The sequence below is a fragment of the Muntiacus reevesi genome, chromosome X (assembly GCF_963930625.1).
Source record: "Muntiacus reevesi chromosome X, mMunRee1.1, whole genome shotgun sequence".
NCBI classification, from domain to species: Eukaryota; Metazoa; Chordata; class Mammalia; order Artiodactyla; family Cervidae; genus Muntiacus; species Muntiacus reevesi.
In genome coordinates, this window is record NC_089271.1 from 110,478,470 (window position 1) to 110,499,803 (window position 21,334).

Here is a 21,334-nt window from a genome sequence, read left to right on the forward strand (position 1 = left end):
TTGAAGTTTCAGCTTCAGCATCAGTCCTTCCAATGAACACCCAGGATGGACTGGTTGGATCTCTTTGCAGTCCAAAGGACTCTCAAAAGTCTTCTCCAACACCACAGTTTTTAAAAGCATCAATTTTTCGGAGCTCAGCTTTCTTCAGAGTCCAACTCTAACATCCATACATGACCACTGGAAAAACCATAGCCTTGACCAGACGGACTTTTGTTGGCAAAGTAATGTCTCTGCTTTTGAGTCACATAGTTCAGGCCACTTGTTTCTCTTTTTCTATTAGGTACTAAATTATTTGGAAGTAGTATATCATTATGTGTATTAAGAATGTTGTTCTTCAGTCACGTCAGACTCTTTGTGACTCCATGGAATGCAGTGCACCAGGCTTCCTTGTCCATCACCAACTCCCAAAACTTGTTCAAACTCATTTCCATCTAATTGGTGATGCCCTCCAACCATCTTGTCCTCTGTTGTCCCCTTCTCCTCCTGCCTTCAATCTTCCCCAGCATCAGGGTCTTTTTCAATGAGTCAATTCTTCACATCAAGTGGCCAAAATATTGGAGCTTCAGCCTCAGCATCTGTCCTTCCAAAGAATATTCAGGGTTGATTTCCCTTAGGATTGACTGGTTTGATCTCTTTGCAATCCAAGGGACTCTCAAGAGTCTTCTCTAGCCCCACAATTCAACAGCATCAATTCTTCGGTGCTCAGCCTTCTTTATGGTCCAACTCTCACATCCATACATGATTACTGGAAAAACAATAGCTTTGACTATATGGACACTCGTCGGCAAAGTGCTAAGTCATTCAGTCATGCCCAACTCTTTGAGACCCCATGCAATGTAGCCTGCCAGACTCCTCTGTCCATGGGATTTCCCAGTCAAGAACACTGGAGTGGGTGGCCATTACCTTCTCCAGGGTATCTTCCCAACCCAGGGATCTAGCCAGCATCTCTTGCATCTCCTGCATTGGCAGGCAGATTCTTTAATACTGTGCCACCTGGGAAGACCCCCCAAAATATGGGACACTTCACAAATTTCCATGTCATATTTGTGCAGGGGCCAGGCTAATCTTGTTTGTATCATTCCGATTTTAGCATATGTGCTGCCGAAGTGAGCACATTTTATATGATACTCAGTATAAAAAAAGTCATATTTATACATTTTGGATATTAGGCACACTAGTGTATACAGAAATCAAAATACAATCTTGTGTGCCTGAAACATATAAAGTTGTAAACCAAGGTTACCTCCCCCAAAGTCATGTTTTCTTACGATTGTTATATAATTTTTAAGACTTTTAAACATTTTTCATGTGCTCTAAGATTACATTTGTGTGTTTTACAAAATATAAACTATACAAATATTCAAGTAAAATCAAAGGCTAGATATAGAATATCTTTTTATCTAGAAAAGTGGACTTACATGACTTTCAGAGTTACTTTATTCTCTGTAATCATTGTCTCCAAGAGAAAGGGAAACAAAGTGATGAAAGCTGGATCATATGCAAAGATGCACCCACACTTGTTGACTACAAAATGCATTTCATATTTGTAAAGGCAAAGTCTGAATTGTATCATTCTCATAGTTTGAATGGGTATTTGGAGAATGTGATGTATCCATGTGGCATTTCTGAATAATAAAGAATCACATATCAGTTGGAATCACAGATTATTTTATAAAAATTAAATGAACATTTTCTACTGGTGCTTTGGGGAATATTAAGAATGAGTATTAGAAAAGCTAATTATGTATGCGTGTTCACTGCTCCCCTTTGTACACTCTGTCTCCACAAGGATCAGTGAATCATTAACACATAATGCAGCTTGCCAAATGCTTGGCATTAAGGATGACACTTTTAAGATTATTGGAAGCACTATGATTGAACAGAGAGTATTGGTTCCAGGTTCCAAAATTTCTCTCTTCAATGAGACACAGTCCTATCCATGTAAAACATGGATGAAGTGTATGAAATACAACTGGTCCACCAATGTGACCAACCAGGTTCTCAGGTAAAGGAAACCTGAAAAGTTTTGCTGGGCCTTCTCTTACACTTATCCATTGACTGACAGTCTCTTCTTCACCTGGTTCAGAAATTTGGTTCAGAAATTCCCTACAGTATTATTCTAAGAGCTGACCCACTTCTAAATCTATTTTTCCTTCTCAAGCTATTTTGTTATCCTACCTATATTCTCTTAACATCCACTCTTTCTCTGCTCTTGCATTTTTATATTTTTATTTATGTCTTAGGCTTCACAAATTAAAATAATCTCATACTTTCAAACAGACTGAGAAAGGATAAATCCTCACTAAGCTCATCTATAATTTCCTTGTTACACAAACATGCTTTACTTTTCTAGAGAAAGTAATTGATTACAAGAGCAAGCAATTGTCATGTGAAATAAGAAGTCATCACCATATTTTCAAAAGTTTTAATTTTTTGAGAATCTTAATATTCTGAGACCACTTTTAAAAATGTATACTTTTTCAAAAAAAATGTTTCTAAGTTTCTAAGTCATCTGAAGATGCCTACAAGATATTTTTTTCAGGATTATATAGTCAGCTATTTTAATGCTGTGTGTGTATGTGTTTTCTGTTTAATTATTAGTAATATGACTTTAATGGAGACATAGCATACAGTATTATGGTATAATTTGCAAGGAGATTCCTTGTACCATGTAGGTGATTATCCTAACATATGCAACACTGAAGTACAAAAACAAAAATTGCTAACATTTACCGGGGGCTTATTCAACCCCAAGAAACTTCTATGCTCTTTATATGTATTAACTCAATCTTCACAACCTTATAAGATGTTATCATCATTATTTGACCCATGAGGAAACCAAGGCACTCTGTGGTTAAGCAGCTTGATCAAAGTTACAAGGCTAATAAGGGGTGGAACTAGAATTCAAATCCAGAACCTATACTATTAACAATGACTATGCTATTCTCATTAATGTTTATAAAGACTAATTTTGGAAGTTCTTATGGAAATGTGCCAGGTTAAGAGCTATATAGGAGAAGTATTATTCTTTAGTTGACTCCAGTGCAAGTTCATGTCATTGTGGCATTTAATTTCTCCCTATGTTTACAATTTTCTAAGCACTTCAATTGTTAAGAATGGTTAAAAATCAGAAATAAGGAACCCTCTGGGCTTTGTAACTGACTTAAGCTCCTAAAAGTGAGAAATCTGCTTCAAGGTGGTGGTAGTTTTACTCCCTTTCAACATCATGAAAATTGTCAGATGCTGTTGGTAACTAACCTGCTGTCCTGACTTAGTTCATAGGTGGAACAATATCATTTATTTCTTTGTCATATGCAAAGTAAAGACTCATATAAAAAAACTTGGTTTCTTTTTTATAAATCCATTTATTTCTGCATTTCCAATTTTGCTTTGGGAATTTTCAGATAGATTGATTAAGTAGCTATTGATAGATAATGACATTGCTTTTGGAATGTATCGGCAGAATGCTTCAGTCCTGGCCTTCTTCAGGTTTGAACACACTTACTGAAATTAAAGCTATTCATCACATTAATGCTCTACTGTCATTTGTAGTTAAGATATAAAACTTTTTCTATCCTCTTGGAAAAGGCAACAAGATAAAATTGACATTGGTAGAGAGATAAGGCATCAGCCAGTGTTGCTAGATAAAGACAATTCCTTCAACAGTGAGAAATAGAAAGCTTTCTTATTAAAATTTTGCACTAAAATATGTGGCATTTCAAAATAAACATTGCTATTACCACTCCAAGTGGGCAGTCCAATATAAATAATATTATCATCTTATCATCATTGTGAGATATAAAAGTAAAGTAGAATGTTACTATAGATGGAATGTTTATGTTGAAATTTAGCCCCATACATAATAGTATTCAGATATGAGGCCTTTGGGAGGTGACTAGGTCCTGAGGGTGGAGCCCTCTTGAAAGAGATTAGTGCCTTTACAAAAGAGACCCAGAGAGCTCATTCCCACTTTATGCCATGTGAAGACAACAGAGAGGAAACAACTATGTATGAACCAGAAAGCAGGACTTCACCAGACAGAATCTGCCACCACCTTGATCTTGGACTTATTAGCCTCCAGAACTGTGGCAAGTAAATGTCTGTTGTTTACAAGCCACTCAGTATTTTTATATAGCAGCCCAAAGAGAATAACACAAATGTTAAACTAGGAATTTTATCTATTTTAAATACTATTTTTGTCTCATCTCTTGCCACCTTACCACTTTTCCAGTCACAGTGGTCCTCTGACAATTTATTGAACACACAAGTCTCTTTCTTGCCTCAATATATTTTGCTACACCTGGAATTCTCTTACTCCCTTTTAACCAAGGTTGGTCTTCTCTTTTTAAGATCTCAATTTCAACATCACCCCTCAGATAGACCTTCTCTAACCATCTTATTGAAAGTCCCCCCAGTTGTATTTTGGTATCTGTCATATAATTTTTCCCCCTTCTAAGTACTTATCACAAGCTTTATTGTGTCTGTACCACATTTTTTGGTTCTCCTACTAGAGGGTGAGTTCCACAAGTAAAGAGTCCTTGAGAATCTGGTTCATGGCTATATTCCTTGCGCTTGCCATTTAGAAGACACTCAGTATATAATTGCATAATAAATAAGCTCATTTCCAACACCACCCATTGTCCAAATGACTGAAAAATTTTACTTAATATCTAGGTACTGGAAGTTTCTGAAAATTCAGGTTGGATGTCTGAAACAGTCAGCACTTCATCATATTCTACAGAAAGAATGAATTTATTATAAAAGTATTGAGGAAAGATGTAGATTTTACTGAAGAACTCATAGGAGAGAAAAAGAGTGTGTTGCTATTTGACTGCCTTTCTCTACAGTCTCTGCACTCATCCTGCCTAACTGGGAACACTGCTTCTACTTTTTCATTATGTAGCACTCAGTCTCTGCACCACTCCACTATATTCCTCTCCACTATCTTCCTCTTCACTATCTTTTTGAGGAATTCAACTGTGGGCTCAAATCTGTATACTGACAGACAAGAATCGTAAATATAATAAGGCCCAACCTTTGAAGGAAATTTGATGACTAGCATTTCTTTAATCAGGCATACTCCCAGGGAGTCTAAAAAGGAGTATTACTGCTGAGAGGTACTCTGAAAAGTGAAATTTTATCCATTTTGTTACATATCTAACTGTCGAGGATTTTTTGTTTGTCGTTTTTGTTTGTTTTCTTGCATTGGATCTGGAAAATATCAATCCTGACAACCAGAGCTGTGCTTAGAATCAAACAACTTTATATATATATATTATATATATAAATATATATATAATATATATATATAAAACATTACCTAACACATCTAAAGATTGACCAGACTAATGGTGTATGTCACACTCTGTACTAGTTATCATGCATGAAATAGTGGTTCCTACCCAAGGGCCGCCTACAGTGCCCATTAAAAACTACAGAGCATGATGCCATCTTAACAAATTGTATCAAATAATTGCATGCCTGTACTGTCTCAATGGTCATGATTGTTTATGAGTAATTCTGAACAAAAGCACTGAAATATTAAATTCTTTATATAATTGATGTAGTATTTCAGAAAGCTTATGGTTAGGGGACAGGATGACATTTTTGTTAAATAAAGCCAACCTTCTTTTTCCATTAGTTAATTTTATTTCAATTTAGGGTGAACATTTTAAAAAAAGAGTTCTTGTCTAGTTGTTACTCATCCACTGTTACTCAGGAGTCAAAGTTTCAAATACTACAGATGTAAATCAAGTATGTCCTGGCTTAGACTAGTGGTCAAGTCTATAACATTGCTTATCCTTCAACAGCCCAGATGCTAATGTCTTTCCAAAAACTCTCATAGCTGTGCTTTAGCCATACACCTTCCAGTTTCCCAAGGAGCCTAAAAGAACCATGCCATCTTGTCCTGCTGATCTGAAACAGTTACAATCTAATAGGAAATACAATATGATACTCACACTACTGTGTGATAAATGCTAGAAGAATGAGCATAAAAGGCTATTGCACCATAGATAAAGAACACTTATGCTGAGTGTGGAGCATCAGGGAAGTCTTCTAGGAAGAGACAGTATGTGCTTAGAGACCTAAAGAACAAATAGATGCAAACCAGATGAAAATTAGCCTGTAGAAGGAAAAAAAAAATAATATTTCTATAAAGCCAGGTAGACATCATACAAAATGGTCTAGAAATAAGAGAGGTACTGCATTTAGTTTCATCTTGTGGATGCACTGGTAGCAAATTACAAGGGAGGGGTAGAATGGAAAAAAAAGTGAGGTTACCAGGGGCCTCAGGTACCAAGACAAGAAGTTAAGAGCCATTTAAGGGTTTCAAACAAATGAGTGACAAGTCTGATTTAAGTGTTTACAAAGAATGGAGTCGAGAGGAAGACTGGAAGCAGAGAGACCAATAGTTGGAAGCTGCTCAATGAATTTAGGATCATTTGGACCAGGCTGGCAGTGGATTAACCAAGGAAACAGCTGGCAGAGGTGTTTAGAAAGAATAGGAGGGATAGATGGAGATGAGAATGACTTCCACTGTTCTAGGTTGGATCACTAGGTAAAGGGACCTTCCCCCACCAAAGGCAATGCGGATCAAGACCCAGATATCAGTTCCCACTCTGCTAATACTAGCTATGTAACCTTCCCCAAGTTCCTCAACCTCTGCAAGCTTCAATTTCTGCATCTGTCCAATGGGAATACACTGTCTTATATAACTCACAGGGCAGTGCCAGGGCAAGATATTTATAAAACCTTTCCAAAAGCTGATGTAAGGGATTATTAATGTACTCTGAACCACGGACTTTGTTGACTAACCATATAATGTCTGATCATCTTTTACTGTCACATCTATGTCACTTGTTTTCCTTCATTCTCATGGAAGCACTAAAACTTAAAAACTTTATTAAAAAAATTAAAGATGATATGGCAAATTGGGGCAGAATAAACTTTTGGAAGGCAGAAACTGCAGTGGTATTGGCCTTCTAATGCAGATACATTAACAAGAAGCTACCCTCTCTCCTGTTAAGAAGGGAGATGCTGTGTTGTGCTGAGTCTCTCAGTCGTGTCCAACTCTTTGTGACCCCATGGACTGTAGCCCACCAGTCTCCTCTGTCCATGGGGATTCTCCAGGAAAGAATACTGGAGTGGATTGTCATGCCCTCTTCCAGGGAATCTTCCCAACCCAGGGATCGAACCCAGGTCTCCCGCATTGTGGAAAAGATTATTTACCAGCTGAGCTACCAGGGAAGCCCTTAGAAGGGATAGGGAAGAGTTATAAACTCCTGCCATTAAAGAAAGGCTTCTAATCTGAGTGAGAAATGACTGCAAGTGTCTTCTACATTCCCCTCCAAATTAGAAGCTTTCTCCATTACAAAACTTTGCCCTTAGTCTGCGTGCAGTCTAACTAGCTGAGCTGGGAGTGTCTCTGACATGGTTTAATACATACGATATCAGAACAATATAATACAGTACTGGGTACACAGTGGATCCTCAATAAATGGTTTTCAAAGTAACCTAGGATTGTAAAAGCCTCACTTGGGTAAAGAACCTTCAAGGGATAGTTTTGACCAGCAGTGCTTCAAGATTCGGAGCAGGAGACTGACAGGCAGTGAGTCAGAAGGAAAAAAGAAAATCTCGGAAAACTAGTAGAACACTTATTTTCCATAGCACAATATCTGCTCTATTAAAATAAAAATTATTTTCCAACTAGCCACAAAAGACATCATCTCCCCTCCCCCTTTCCAGTAATATATTAGTTATGAAAAAGTGTGATCAGGCTTTAGTAACTGCTGCTGGAAAGTAATAGAAAGCTAAATATTCCTGCAGCTTTTCATTTCTGTCAGCGACTGCAAGTGTAATCTATTTTTTTTTATTTTCAAAACAGGCAAACAGGCAGGTTATTTAGAAATTAGGTTTTAAGGTGACATCCATGATTGTACAAATCCAGGAAGCTAAGTTTTAGTAATAGCACTAATCAAAGCTGCAAAACAGTAAGCATCATTTCTATCTCCTGAGGAGAGAGGAAAGAACAAAATACGGCATTTTTTTAAAAGGTGCATGTCAGTTATTGTGGCAATGTCAGAAAGTGGTTAAACTTACAGACTCTGGCGCCACATAGTTTGGGGCTCAGGGTTCTGACTTTAGATTTATGACTCCAGGCAAATGAATCTGTTCAAATTCTTTCCTTCAAAATGTGAATACTAAACGGGTCATTTTATGTAAAGTGGCTATTGTAATGCCTGAAGATATGTATCAATGCAACATAGTTTAAAGGTATAGTATTACTATTGGCATTCACATTATTATCAGTACCATTTATTGTGACCTAATTATTGCCCTGGGAATTGAACAGCAGTTATCTTATTAAATGTACCTATCTATCCTTTGAGTTGGGCATTCTTATCCCAGGGGAGAAAGAAGCAAAGTTTGTCAGTGGTTGATATGTTAGAAAAACTGACTTGGTTCCCAGATGAAGTCCCACTTATGAGGCCTGACAGATAATTCAGGGTTTTTTCCTGATGGAAGGAAGCAAAGGACACGAGGAACTGTAGTAAGTGTGTTTATTGTGCTGCTTTCTGAACTGTGTTCCTTTTGTCATGTAGAATAAATATGCATAAAGTAATCATCCATCCCTTGGATTTTCTACTGTTAGCTCTTTCCTTCCTTCACATCTGCCCCCAAGTGGCTGCCTTCAAGGTCCCACAGGGGCCAATTATATCTGGCTCTGAGTGACAGAAGCTCCACCTACCTGAGGCTGGCTCCGGGCATGAAGCGCACCTGCACGTTCACAGCCCAGTAAGCACTCCCAGGACTGGGGTTCCCGGGGGGTCCTGAGCTCAGTAGCAATATGGCCTGTCAAAGGATGAAGTCAGAAGCAGATAGCCAGGAAACATGTAACTAGTTCTGCAATTTCCTCCTCTCCTAGAGTCATGCCAACCTTCACACTACTGCCAAAGTTACCATTTTCAAACCCTGATCTGGTCACCTGAGTTCCTGCTTATGAATATTGTGTGGTTTCCATTTCTTTGCAGGGTAAAGTAAAACTTCATGAGGTTGTATCTTCCCATCTGCATTTTCCATGATGTTCTTTATCCACCACATAGTATACCCTCTAGCCCCAGCAAATTACACATAATCCTCATGCCATGATTTCAGATTTCTGTGCACTGTACATGCTATGCTCGATGCATGAAGTGTGGCTGATCATTTTCTCTACTTTCTTTTAGGTAAGCTCAGCAATCATCTCCCCTGAAAAGTTCTCCCCAACTTGTCTCTTGTTCATCCCTTGTGAACAACAGGATGGTACTTAGTATTTAATTTTTAAATGATTGTACTCTACGTGTCTTTTTTTTTCCCATTACACTATAAGATTCTTTTTATTTAAAGTATACTTTTTGTACTTTGCTCTGATTTTAAAAGTAACACAGGCAAACTGGCAGGTTATTTAGAAATTCTTTTTTAAGGTGACATCCATGATTGAAAAATATGTAAAAGAGCATAGCAAGAAATATTTACCAGAAGCACTACTCCTCAGAGATAGCCAGGGTTAATATTTGAATGTGTTTATCTTTACACATACAGAGACATGCACAGTGAATTAAAAAGGCAAAGAACCTGGAGTAAAGAGAATGAGTGAACTTCCAGATATTTAAGTTGGATTTAGAAAAGGCAGAGGAACCAGAGATACAATTGCCAATCATCCATTGGATGATTGAGAGAACAAGAGAGTTCCAGAAAAACATCTGCTTCTGCTTTAGTGACTATGCCAAAGCCTTTGACAGTGTGTATCACAATGAACTGTGGAAAATTCTAAAAGCGATGGAAATACCAGACCACCTTATCTGCCTCCTGTGAAATCTATATGCAGGTCAAGAAGCATCAGTTAGAACTGGACATGGAACAACAAACCGGTTCCAAGTCAGTAAAGGAGTACATCAAGGCTGTATATTGTCACCCTGCTTATTTAACTTATATGCAGAGTACATCATGGAAACGTTGGGCTGGATGAAGCACAAGCTAGAATCAATATTGCTGGTTCAAATGTCAATAACCTCAGATACACAGATGACACCATCCTCATGGCATAAAGTGAAGAACTAAAGAGCCTCTTGATGAAACTGAAAGAGGAGAGAGAAAAAGTTGGCTTAAAACTCAACATTCAGAAAAGTAAGATCATGACATCCAGTCACAACACTTCATGGCAAATAAATGAGGACACAGTGGAAACAGTGTCAGACTTTATTTTAGGGGGTTCCAAAATCACTGCAGATGGTGACTACAGTCATGAAATTTAAAGATGCTTGATCCTTGGAAGAAAAGTTATGATCAACCTAGATAGCATATTAAAAAACAGAGACATTACTTTGCCTACAGAGGTCCATCTAGTAAAAGCTATGGTTTTTGCAGTAGTCATGTATGGATGTGAGAGTTGGACTATAAAGAAAGCTGAGCACTGAAGAATTGATGTTTTTGAACAGTGGTGTTGGAGAAGATTCTTGAGAGTCTGTTGGACTGCAAGGAGATCAAACCAGTCCATCTTAAAAGAAAAAGTCCTGAATATTCATTGGAAGGACTGGTGCTGAAGCTGAAACTCCAATATTTTGGCCAACTGATGAGAAGAACGGAGTCATTGGAAAAGACCCTGATGCTGAGAAATATTGAAAGTGGGAGGAGAAGGGGACGACAGAGGATGAAACAGTTGGATGGTATGGCCGACTTGATGGACATTAGTTTGCGCAAGCTCTGGGAGTTGGCGCAGGACAGGGAAGCCTGGCGTGCTGCAGTTCATGGTGTGGCAATGAACACGAATGAGTTGAACATGAATGAGAGACTGAACTGAACTGAACTGGATATTGATCATTTTGCTCTCATCCCTTAAAAATGCCATTAGCATTGTCCTTCAAAAAAAAAAAAAAAAACCCTTCCATTAGACTACAAAAGTTAAAGAGAAATAAGTGTATGACCATTGAAGCTTTAATACCTAGCAAATTAATTGCACAATAAAGCATTAAAATGTAAATAGGCAGGTTAATCCATATATTATGCAGATATGTTCATAAATCATGTTTCATTGTTTTGTTAAATAGTAATCATATTTAAATTTAAAACACTATTTCATTGATCCTAGAATTTGATCCTCAAGATAATATTGTGATGTCTGCTTAGAAAATGTCAGGAATCCTTTTTCTCAAATGCAGAAACTGAGGTGGAGAAGTTGGGTAAAAAGCTAAAATTTCTAGGCATGTAATGTATGTGTGTTAGTCACTCAGGCATGCCCGACTCTTTGTGACCCCATGGACTGCAGCCCACCAGGCTCCTCTGTCCATGAGATTTTCCAGGCGAGGATACTGGAGTGGGTTGACATTTCCTTCTTCAAGGGATCTTCCCAACCCAGGGATCAAACCCAGGTTTCCTGCACTGCAGGCAGATTCTTTACCGACTGAGTTACAATGGAAGCCCCCAATAGGGAAAAGCAAATCTAACTTCATAGCAGCTCTCTTTCTTTTCCTGTGCTGAGTCATGGTTGTTCTGCACCTTTTGTAAAAGATTATTGCCTATGGCCTGAAATATACAAGATAGCATATTCTCAGAGCTCTGCTCTTTAAAAGTCTATTCATATAAAGATAAGAAGTTGCAGAAGAGAGAGTAACATTTGTCTTTTTGGAGGTTTACAAAAAGACTTTGGAGATCATGACTTGACCTATGTGGACAGGTACAAGAACAAAGGAGTCTAACATCAAGAAGTCTGCAATAACTAACCACACCCCTCCCTCACCTTGTCTTTAAAGGTGCTTTGCTGAAACCTTTCAAGGAGTTTGGGATTTTAGGGCACAAGCCACCTGTCTCTTTGCACAGCCCTGCAATAAACTTCTCTGTTCTAAACTCCAATGTTTCAGTTTGTGTGGCCTCACTGTATGTTGGGCACACAAATTTGCATGTGATAATAGGCATAAAACTCAATGATACAACTCAATCCTCTGCTTTCTTATTTCTAAGGCAGTTCTTTATTTACTATATTATTTAGCCATAATTCAAAGTGAGAACATTTAAACAAGGTGGAAGACTTAGAACAAATCTCTGACTTTTGTATGCGTTTAGCACAAGTAACTGCATTTGATTTTTGGAGGGGTTGCAGGCCTGGAGTTTGATTCAAATTTTTAACCTTATATTGCTTTCCTCTAAAGTATCAGATTTTAGGATGATTTTGACACATACAAAAAATATCAAGTCTATTAATATATTCAACAAATAGCAGAAAAGCATGCTGGAGCTAGAAAGACTTAGAATAAAATGTATTAAAAATCTGGAAAATAATAGCTCCCATCAAAGAGTAAAGAAGTGGGATTCTTAAGCAAAAAAGATAATAGAAGGGAAGATTTCATAATGGTCTTTCAATATATTCTGAATTATTATCAAGAAAAAATAATCTTTTTTTTCCCTATTACATCAAAGATAAAATGAGAAGAGATAAGAGAGACTTAAAAGAATGATGAACTTTCTGAATGGAACAGACTCATCATGAGCAATTCCTTCACTATTTTTAACAATTAACTGAAAATTATTTAAAATTTTTCTACCTATCTTCTAGGGAATTCCATTATGAAATTCCTCAAGGTAATAAATCTGATTAAATCCAGTCATGCATAGCCAGAATCCAAGAAAAATTACCAACTGGGAATATGAGCATAATAGAAATAATCAAGTTGCTCTGTGATGGAATTACTCTAAACTGAGCCAATTCCACATGGTTGACTTGATTAATTCCTGATAAGTTGATCATCAAGGAATCAGTCAAACTGTCAGACAAAATTCAGAATAAAAGGGTAACATAAAGAAATCAATCATATTCCGGTCATTGTAGTCAAGCCAGAGGACTTGGATATTCTGGCAGTAAGTTATAACGAGTATCTAAATAAATATAGAATTAGTGTTGCAGAGAAGCATGTAGACTTTTAAACATTTAATTTTTAAAATTTTCAAACACATGAAAATATAATAAGATTTATACAATGAGTATTCATATCCCCATCACTTAAATTCCATGATTGTTGTCAGTTTGCTATACATTATATGTATGTATATTATATGTATACACATGCACTATGTATTTGAGTGATGCATCAAAATGAATTGCAGATTTATTTTTGATACTTAAGCTCTACTTATTTCAGCACACAAATTCTAAATGTAATATATACTCTTACATCACAAAATATGACATTTTCAAAAAAATCAATGCTACTTCCTTAATATCATTTAATGCTTATTCTATATTCTGATCTATTAATTTTTTCTCCAAATATCTTATCATTTCCTTTTAACTTTTGAAATACCTTTAGACAGAAAATTGTTGTACAGAGCGCTCCCATATACCCTTCACCCAATTTCTCCTAATGTTTACACATTGTACATTTATAGAAGCCAGAAAATTGACATTGGGCCGGATTAGAATGCAACCAACAACAAAGAAACTTAATCATCTCAACAACACTGTAACATAGGCATTGTCATCATTTCATAGATGAAAGAATTAAAAACAACAACAAAAAAGGAAGCTTACATTTCTATCCTCAGGTTAAAAATTTGAATGGCAACCCCTATAAGATTGTTAGTCTCTAAAGTTCATGTACTTTTCACTACATGATGTTGCTATATGTATAATGGGGTCAAATAGTTGAAAGAGAAAAAATGATAAACTGTTTATCACTTAAAGCTCATAAATTAGAACTAGAACTTCCAGATGCTTTCAAATATCACTGATAAAATTCATTAAGACTTAAACATTTAAAGAACTTATATTATGAAACCTACATTTTGTAAAAATTAGTAATATACAGCCTATTCCTTCTTTCTTTTCCATTCAATCAAAATTCCTTTGGCTCTTAAAGTTATATAAGTGGTGGTAATTAACTCTGAAATACTTTCATTTTTGTAAAATTATATATTTTTTAAGATCAGGCAAAGTGATCATAACAACTAAAGCTTTGGAAGTGAGGAAACTGGGACCCAGAAGAATTACATAATTGTATAAAGGTCGCATAGTAAGCAACTAATAAATATAGGACTACAACACATATTTTTCTGATTCCAGTAAAATCTGTTAACTGTATCAAGGTACTTGGTAAATAGAAAACAACCAATGAATGCTTTTTAGTGAATTAAACCTCAGGTGTTTGAAGATAAAAAATATGTTGCAATTAACCCTTTGTACTCATAAGAGATACATATTTTTGGTGTTTTTTTTAATTTTTTTTTTAATTTTAGCTGGAGGCTAATTACTTTACAATATTGTAGTGGTTTTTGCCATACATTGACATGAATCAGCCATGGGTGTACATGTGTCCCCCAACCTGAACCCCCCTCCCACCTCCCTCCCCATCCCATCCCTCAGGGTCATCCCAGTGCACCCACCCTGAATACCCTGTCTTGTTCATTGAACCTGGGCTGGCGATCTGTTTCACATATGATAATATACATGTTTCAGTGCTATTCTCTCAAATCATCCCACCCTGGCCTTCTCCCACAGAGTCCAACGGTTTGTTCTTTACATCTGTGTCTCTTTTGCTGTCTCGCATATAGGGTCATCGTTACCATCTTTCTAAATTCCATACATATGCGTTGATATACTCTATTGGTGTTTTCCTTTCTAACTTCCTTCACTCTGTAGAATAGGCTCCAGATTCATCCACCTCATGAGAACTGATTCAAATGCATTCTTTTTAATATCTAAGCAATATTCCATTGTGTATATGACCCAGAGTTTTCTTATCCATTCGTCTCCCAACGGACATCTAGGTTGCTTCCATGTCCTGGCTATTGTAAAGAGTGCTGCAATGAATATTGGGATACATGTGTCTCTTTCAATTTTGGTTTCCTTGCTGTGTATGCCCAGCAGTGGGATTGCTGGGTCATATGGCAGTTCTATTTCCAGTTGTTGTTGTTTTTTTCTATTTCCAGTTTTTTAAGGAATCTCCACAGTGTTCTCCATAGTGGCTGTACAAATTTGCATTCCCACCAACAGGGTAAGAAGGTTCCCTTTTCTCCACACCCTCTCCAGCATTTATTTTTTGTAGACCTTGTGATAGCAGCCATTCTGACCTGCATGAGATGGTACCTCATTACAGTTTAGATTTACATTTCTTTGATAATGACTAATGTTGAGCATCTTTTCATGTGCTTGTTAGACATATATATGTATTCTTTGGAGAAATATCTGTTTAATTATTTGGCCCATTATGTGATTGTGTCATTTATTTTTCTGGAAATGAGCTGCAGGAGCTGCTTGTATATTTTTGAGATCAATTCTTTGTCAGTTGCTTCATTTGTTGTTATTTTCTCTCATTTTGAAGGCTGTCTTTTCACTTTGTTCATAGTTTCCTTCATTGTGCAAAAACTTTTAAGATTAATTATATGTCATTTGTTTATTTTTGCTTTTACTTACATTAGTCTATGAGGTGGTTCATAGAGGATCCTGCTATGATTTATGATAGAGAGTGTGTTGCCTATGTTTTTCTCTAGGAGTTTTATACTTTCTGGCCTTAAATTTATATCTTTAATCCATTATGAGTTTATTTTTGTGTATGGTGTTAGAAAGTGTTCTAGTTTCATTCTTTTACAAGTGATTGACCACTTTTCCCAGTACCACTTGTTAAAGAGATTTTCTTTTCTCCACTGTATATCCCTGCCTCTTTGTCAAAGGTAAGATGTCCATAGGGGTGCATGAATTTATCTCTGGGCTTCATATTTTGTTCCATTGATCTATATTTCTGACTTTGTGGCAGTACCATACTGTCTTGATGACTGTAGCTTTGTAGTATAGCCTGAAGTCAGACAGGTTGATTCCTCCAGTTACATTTTTCTTTGTCAGGATTGCTTTGATTATTTGAGGTTTTTTGTATTTCCATACAAATTGTGACATTATTTGTTCTAGTTCTCTTAAAAATACCATTGGTAGCTTGATAGGGATTATATTGAATCTGTAGATTGCTTTGGGTAATATACTCATTTTCACCATATTGATTCTTCCTATCCATGAACACGGTATATTTCTCCATCTATTTGTGTCATCTTTGATTTCTTTCATCAGTGTTTTATAGTTTTCTGTATATAGGTCTTTTGTTTCTTTAGGTAGATTTATTCCTAAGTATTTTATTCTTTTCATTGCAATGGTGAATGGAATCATTTCCTTAATTACTCTTTCTGTTTTTCTCATTGTTCGTGTATAGGAATTCAAGGGGTTTCTCTGTGTTAATTTTATATCCTGAAACTTTACTATATTCATCGATTAGCCCTAGTAATTTTCTGGTGAAGTCTTTAGGGTTTTCTATGTAGAGGATCTTGCCATCTGCAAACAGTGGGAGTTTTACATATTCTTTTCCAATCTCAATTCCTTCTATTTCTTTTTCTTCTCTGACTGCTGTGACTAAAACTTCCAAAACTATGTTGAATAGTAATGGTGAGCATGGGCACCCTTGTCTTGTTCCTGACTTCAGGGGAAATGCTATCAATTTCTCACCATTGAGGATAATGTTTGCTGTCGGTTTCTCATATATGGCTTTTATTATGTTGAGGTGTGTTCCTTCTATGCCTGCTTTCTGGAGGGTTTTTATCCTAAATGGATGTTTAATTTTGTCAAAGGCTTTATCTGCATCTATTGAGATAATCATATGGTTTTTATCTTTCAATTTGTTAATGTGGCATACTGCATTGATTGATTTGTGGATATTGAAGAATCCTTGCATCCCTGAGATAAAGCCCACTTGGTCATGATGTATGATCTTTTTCATATGTTGTTGGATTTTGTTTGATAGAATTTTGTTCATCAGTGTTCATCTGTGTTCATCAGTGATGTTGGCCTGTATGTTTTATTTTTTTTTCTTTTTGTGGCATCTTTGTCTGGTTTTAGTATTAAGTGTGATGGTGGCCTCATAGAATGAGTTTGGAAGTTTACCTTCCTCTTCAATTTTCTGGAAGAGTTTGTGTAAGATAGATGTTAGCTCTTCTCTAAATTTTTGGTAGAATTCAGCTGTGAAGCTGTCTGGCTCTGGGCTTTTGCTTGCTGGAAGATTTCTGATAACAGTTTTGATTACTGTGCTTGTGATGGGTCTGTTAAGATTTTCTATTTCTTCCTGGTTCAGTTTTGGAAAGTTATGCCTTTCTAAGAATTTGTCTATTTCTTCCAAAGTATCCATTTTATTGGCATATAGTTGCTGATAGTAGTCTCTTATGATCCTTTGTATTTCTGTGTTATCTGTTGTGATCTCTCGATTTTCATTTCTAATTTTGTTGATTTGATTCTTCTCCCTTTTTTTCTTGATGAGTCTGGCTAATGGTTTGTCTATGTTATTTATCTTCTCAAAGAAGCAGTTTTAAGCTTTGTTGATTTTTGCCATTGTCTCCTTTGTTTGTCTTTCATATATTTCTGCCCTATTTTTTATGATTTCTTTCCTTCTACCAAACCAGAGGTTCTTCATTTCTTCTTTTTCTAGTTGCTTTAACTGTAGAGTTAGGTTATTTATTTGATTTTTCTCTTGTTTCTTGAGGTAAGCTTGTATTGCGATGAACCTTCCCTTTAGCACTGGTTTTACTAAATCCCATAGGTTTTGGGTTGTTGTGTTTTCACTTTCATTCGTTTCTATGCATATTTTTATTTCATTTTTGATATCTTCTGTGATTTCTTGGCTATTCAGAATTGTGCTTTTTTAACCTCCATATGTTTGTATTTTTAATATCTTTTTTTTCCTGTAGTTAATATCTAATCTTACCACATTGTGATAAGAAAAGATGCTTGGAATGATTTCAACATTTTTGAATTTAGAAGGCCCAATTTATGGCCCAGGATGTGATCTATCCTGGAGAAGGTTCTGTGTGCACTTAAGAAAAATGTGAAATTCATTGTTTTGGAATGAAATGTCCAATAGATATCAATTAAGTCTAACTGGTCCATTGTATCATTTAAAGTTTGTATTTCCTTGCTAGTTTTCTGTTTAGTTGATCTATCCATAGGTTTGAATGAGGCTTTAAAGTCTCCCACTATTATTGTGTCACTGTTATTGTCACTTTTCATACTTGTTAGCATTTGTCTTACATATTGTGGTGTTCCTATATTGGTGAATATATATTTATAATTGTTATATCTTCTTCTTAGATTGGTCCTTTGGTCATTATGTAGTGTCTTTCTTTGTCTCTTTTCACTGCCTTTATTTCAAAGTTTATTTTATCTGATATGAGTATTGCTACTCCTGCTTTGTTTTGGTCTACATTTGTGTGAAATATCTTTTTTGAGTCCTTCACCTTCAGTCTGTATGTTTCCCTTGTTTTGAGGTGGGTCTCTTGTAGACAGCATATGTAGGAGTCTTGTTTTTGTATCCATTCAGCCAGGCTTTGTCTTTTGCTTGTCACATTCAACCCATTTACATTTAAGGTAATTATTGATAAGCAAGATCCTGTTGCCACTTACTTTATTGTTTTGGGTTCAAGTTTATACACCTTTTCTGTGTTTCCTGTCTAGAGAAAAGCTTTTAGCATATGTTGAATAGTTGGTTTGGTGGTGCTGAATTATCTCAGCTTTAGTTTATCTGTAAAGCTTTTGATTCTTCCTTCATATTTGAATGAGATCCTTGGTGGGTACAGTAATCTGGGTTGTAGGTTTTGCTCTTTCATCACTTTAAGTATGTCCTGCCATTCCCTTCCGGCCTGAAGAGTTTCTTTTGAAAGATCAGCTGTTATACTTATGGAAATCCCCTTGTGTGCTATTTGTTGTTTTTCCCTTGATGCTTTTAATATTTTTTGTTTGTATTTGATCTTCAATAATTTGATTAATATGTGTCCTGGGGTGTTTGGCCTTGAGTTTATCCTGTTTGGGACTCTCTCGGTTTCTTGGACATGGGTGGCTATTTCCTTCCCCATTTTAGAGAAGTTTTCCAACCATTATCTCCTTAGGTATGTCTTCATGGTCTTTCTTTTTGTATTATTCTTCTGAGACTCCTATGATTTGAATGTGGGGGTGTTTGACATTGTCCCAGAGGTCTCTAATGTTGTCTTCATTTCTTTTATTTTTTTTTCTTTTTTCCTCTCTGCTTCATTTATTTCCACCATTCTACCTTCTACCTCACTTGTCTTCTGCCTCAGTTATTCTACTGTTTCTCTTCTCCAGAGTGGAGTGTTTTTGATCTCAGTTATTGCATTATTCATTATTGATTGACCCAAAGAGGTTCACAGTGTGACATAGAGAAGAGAAGAGGGAGGAAGGAGATAGAGGTGACCAGGAGGAGAAGAGGGTGAATCAAAAGGATTGAGACAGATCTAGCCAGTAATCATTTCCCTAAGTGTTCTCCACGGCCTGCAATACCCAAAGAGATTCACAGAATTGGGTAGAGAAGAGAAGGGTGAGGGAGGAGATAGAGGTGATCTGGGGGAGAAAAAGGAAAGTCAAAAGGGGGAGAGAACAATCAAGCCAATAATCACACTCCTAAGTAAAAATGGGTAGTGAAGATTGGATTCTTAAAGGTACAAAATTGATAATATCAAAAAGCAAAGATTAAAAATCTAGAGTAGGTGCTAGACTCTCAAAAATACAATATTAAAAAACAAGCAAAAAAATATAAATATATATAGGAAATTTGCTTTTAAAATAAGGTCTTGTTTTTTGCAATGTAATATTAGTCTATAAAAATAATAATTAAAGGAGTCATAAAGGACTTAAAAATAAAAAATAAAAATAAAAAAATGATAATTGTAAAATATGTCTAGTAATTTCTCTGAAGCAGTTGTGGGCAGTGTGGGGGTGTGGGGTAAGTTCAGTTTCAGATAGTTCCTTGTTCCAACTTATACTTCTCTCAAGGTCTATAGCCCCCTTCCAGTGTAGTCAGTGCTAGCTACAGGGTTTTAATCTGTTGCACCTGTCACTTCCAAAGTGGTTCTCTCTGTTTATTTTGGCTTCTGTTTGCACATCTCTTCAGTGTCTAATTTCTGCCCTGACACAATGGGGCTAAGTTGGTCACTTATTTAAGCTCACTTGTTCAGTGGTGCTGTGGGGAGGGGGGAACACTGCAAACAAATATCACTGGTGTGTGTGGGGAGTGCGTGCAGTGTCTGGGCCACACTGGGTTTGCCCCCGCTCATGGCGTGTGTGCTTTCCCAGTCTATACTGCTCAGGCTCCTGTGCTTTCCCAGTCTATACTGCTCAGGCTCCAGATTGCTCTGCAGGAGAACTGTCTAAAGCAGGCCCTGGGTTGCATGCACTTCCCAAGTCTAAGCCACTCAGGTTCAGGTTCTCAGGTACTCCACAAAGGCACAGACTTGGTTGGACCTACAATTTGTGCCCTTCCTAGGTCTGAGCAGCTCAGGTGACCAGGTGCTTGGCTAGCACACTGTTCCATGTGTGTAGTATATCTTATCACCTCCCCAGTCCCAGCTGCTCAGTTTCCTGGGTACACAGCAGGAGCGCTGTCTCAGGTGTGCCATGTATCTCCTCTGGGATTCTGATGTCTAGCTGCAACCCTCCTGGCAGATGTTAACAGTCCAGGATTCAAGGAAGACTTGGTTGGTAACTGGGAGCCTGCTCGCAGTTTGGTAAAGGATGCAGTCTCTGGGGCCAAGATTGTCCCTCATCTTCTGGCTCTGACTGTCGCCCGCCTGCCTCTCTGCCTCTGGTGGGGGATGGGCCAGTCAGCAGCTGGCTAACTCTCCTCTGGTATTCGCTCAGTCCTTTGTTTTGTGAGTGAGTCTGGCAGTGCCTTAGGTTATAGCTTTTCACGTGAAAGTTCTCTCTCTCTTTCTCTTTTCTCTCTCTTTCTCTCCTCTCTCTCTCTCTCTCTCCCTCTCTCTCTCTCTCTGGCTATCCCACAGTTTGGAGTGCTATGTAACGTTAGCTCCCTCAGATTGTCCTCAGGGCATTCAGGCCCAGTCCTTACCCTAAGCAATGCAGCCCACACCTCCCTGTTCAACCCCGGCTTGCTGGTGGCAGATACGAGCGTCTGGGCTACTTCTCCCTGGGAGTTGCGGTTAGGCATATAATCTGTGATTATTTTGTTTTTTGCTTTTTCCTCCCAGTTATGTTGCCTTCTGAGATTCCAAAACTCCCCACAGACCCGCCAGTGAGAGGGTTTCCTGGTGTTTGCAAACTTTTCCTTCAGGACTCCCTCCCCAGTGGACGGGTCTCCATCCCTAACTCTTTGTCTCACTTTTTCTCTTTTATAGTTTGTTCTACCTCCTTTTGACGACAATGGGCTGCCTTTCTGGGTACCAAGGTAGGGAGCGGCGGCCGTGCTTTGCTGGAGCAGCCGTGAAGAGATACCCCACTTCCAAGGTAAGAGAAACCCAAGTAAGACAG

The 21,334-nt window shown here is 37.2% G+C and overlaps 1 non-coding gene across 1 annotated transcript; it reads right to left on the minus strand.

The window, feature by feature from the left end:
- Positions 1-1,007: 1,007 nt before the first annotated feature.
- Positions 1,008-1,114, minus strand: LOC136154897 (U6 spliceosomal RNA). Its single transcript, XR_010660600.1, has one exon. It is a non-coding gene; the product is annotated as a U6 spliceosomal RNA (small nuclear RNA).
- Between the last annotated feature and the right edge of the window lie 20,220 nt (positions 1,115-21,334).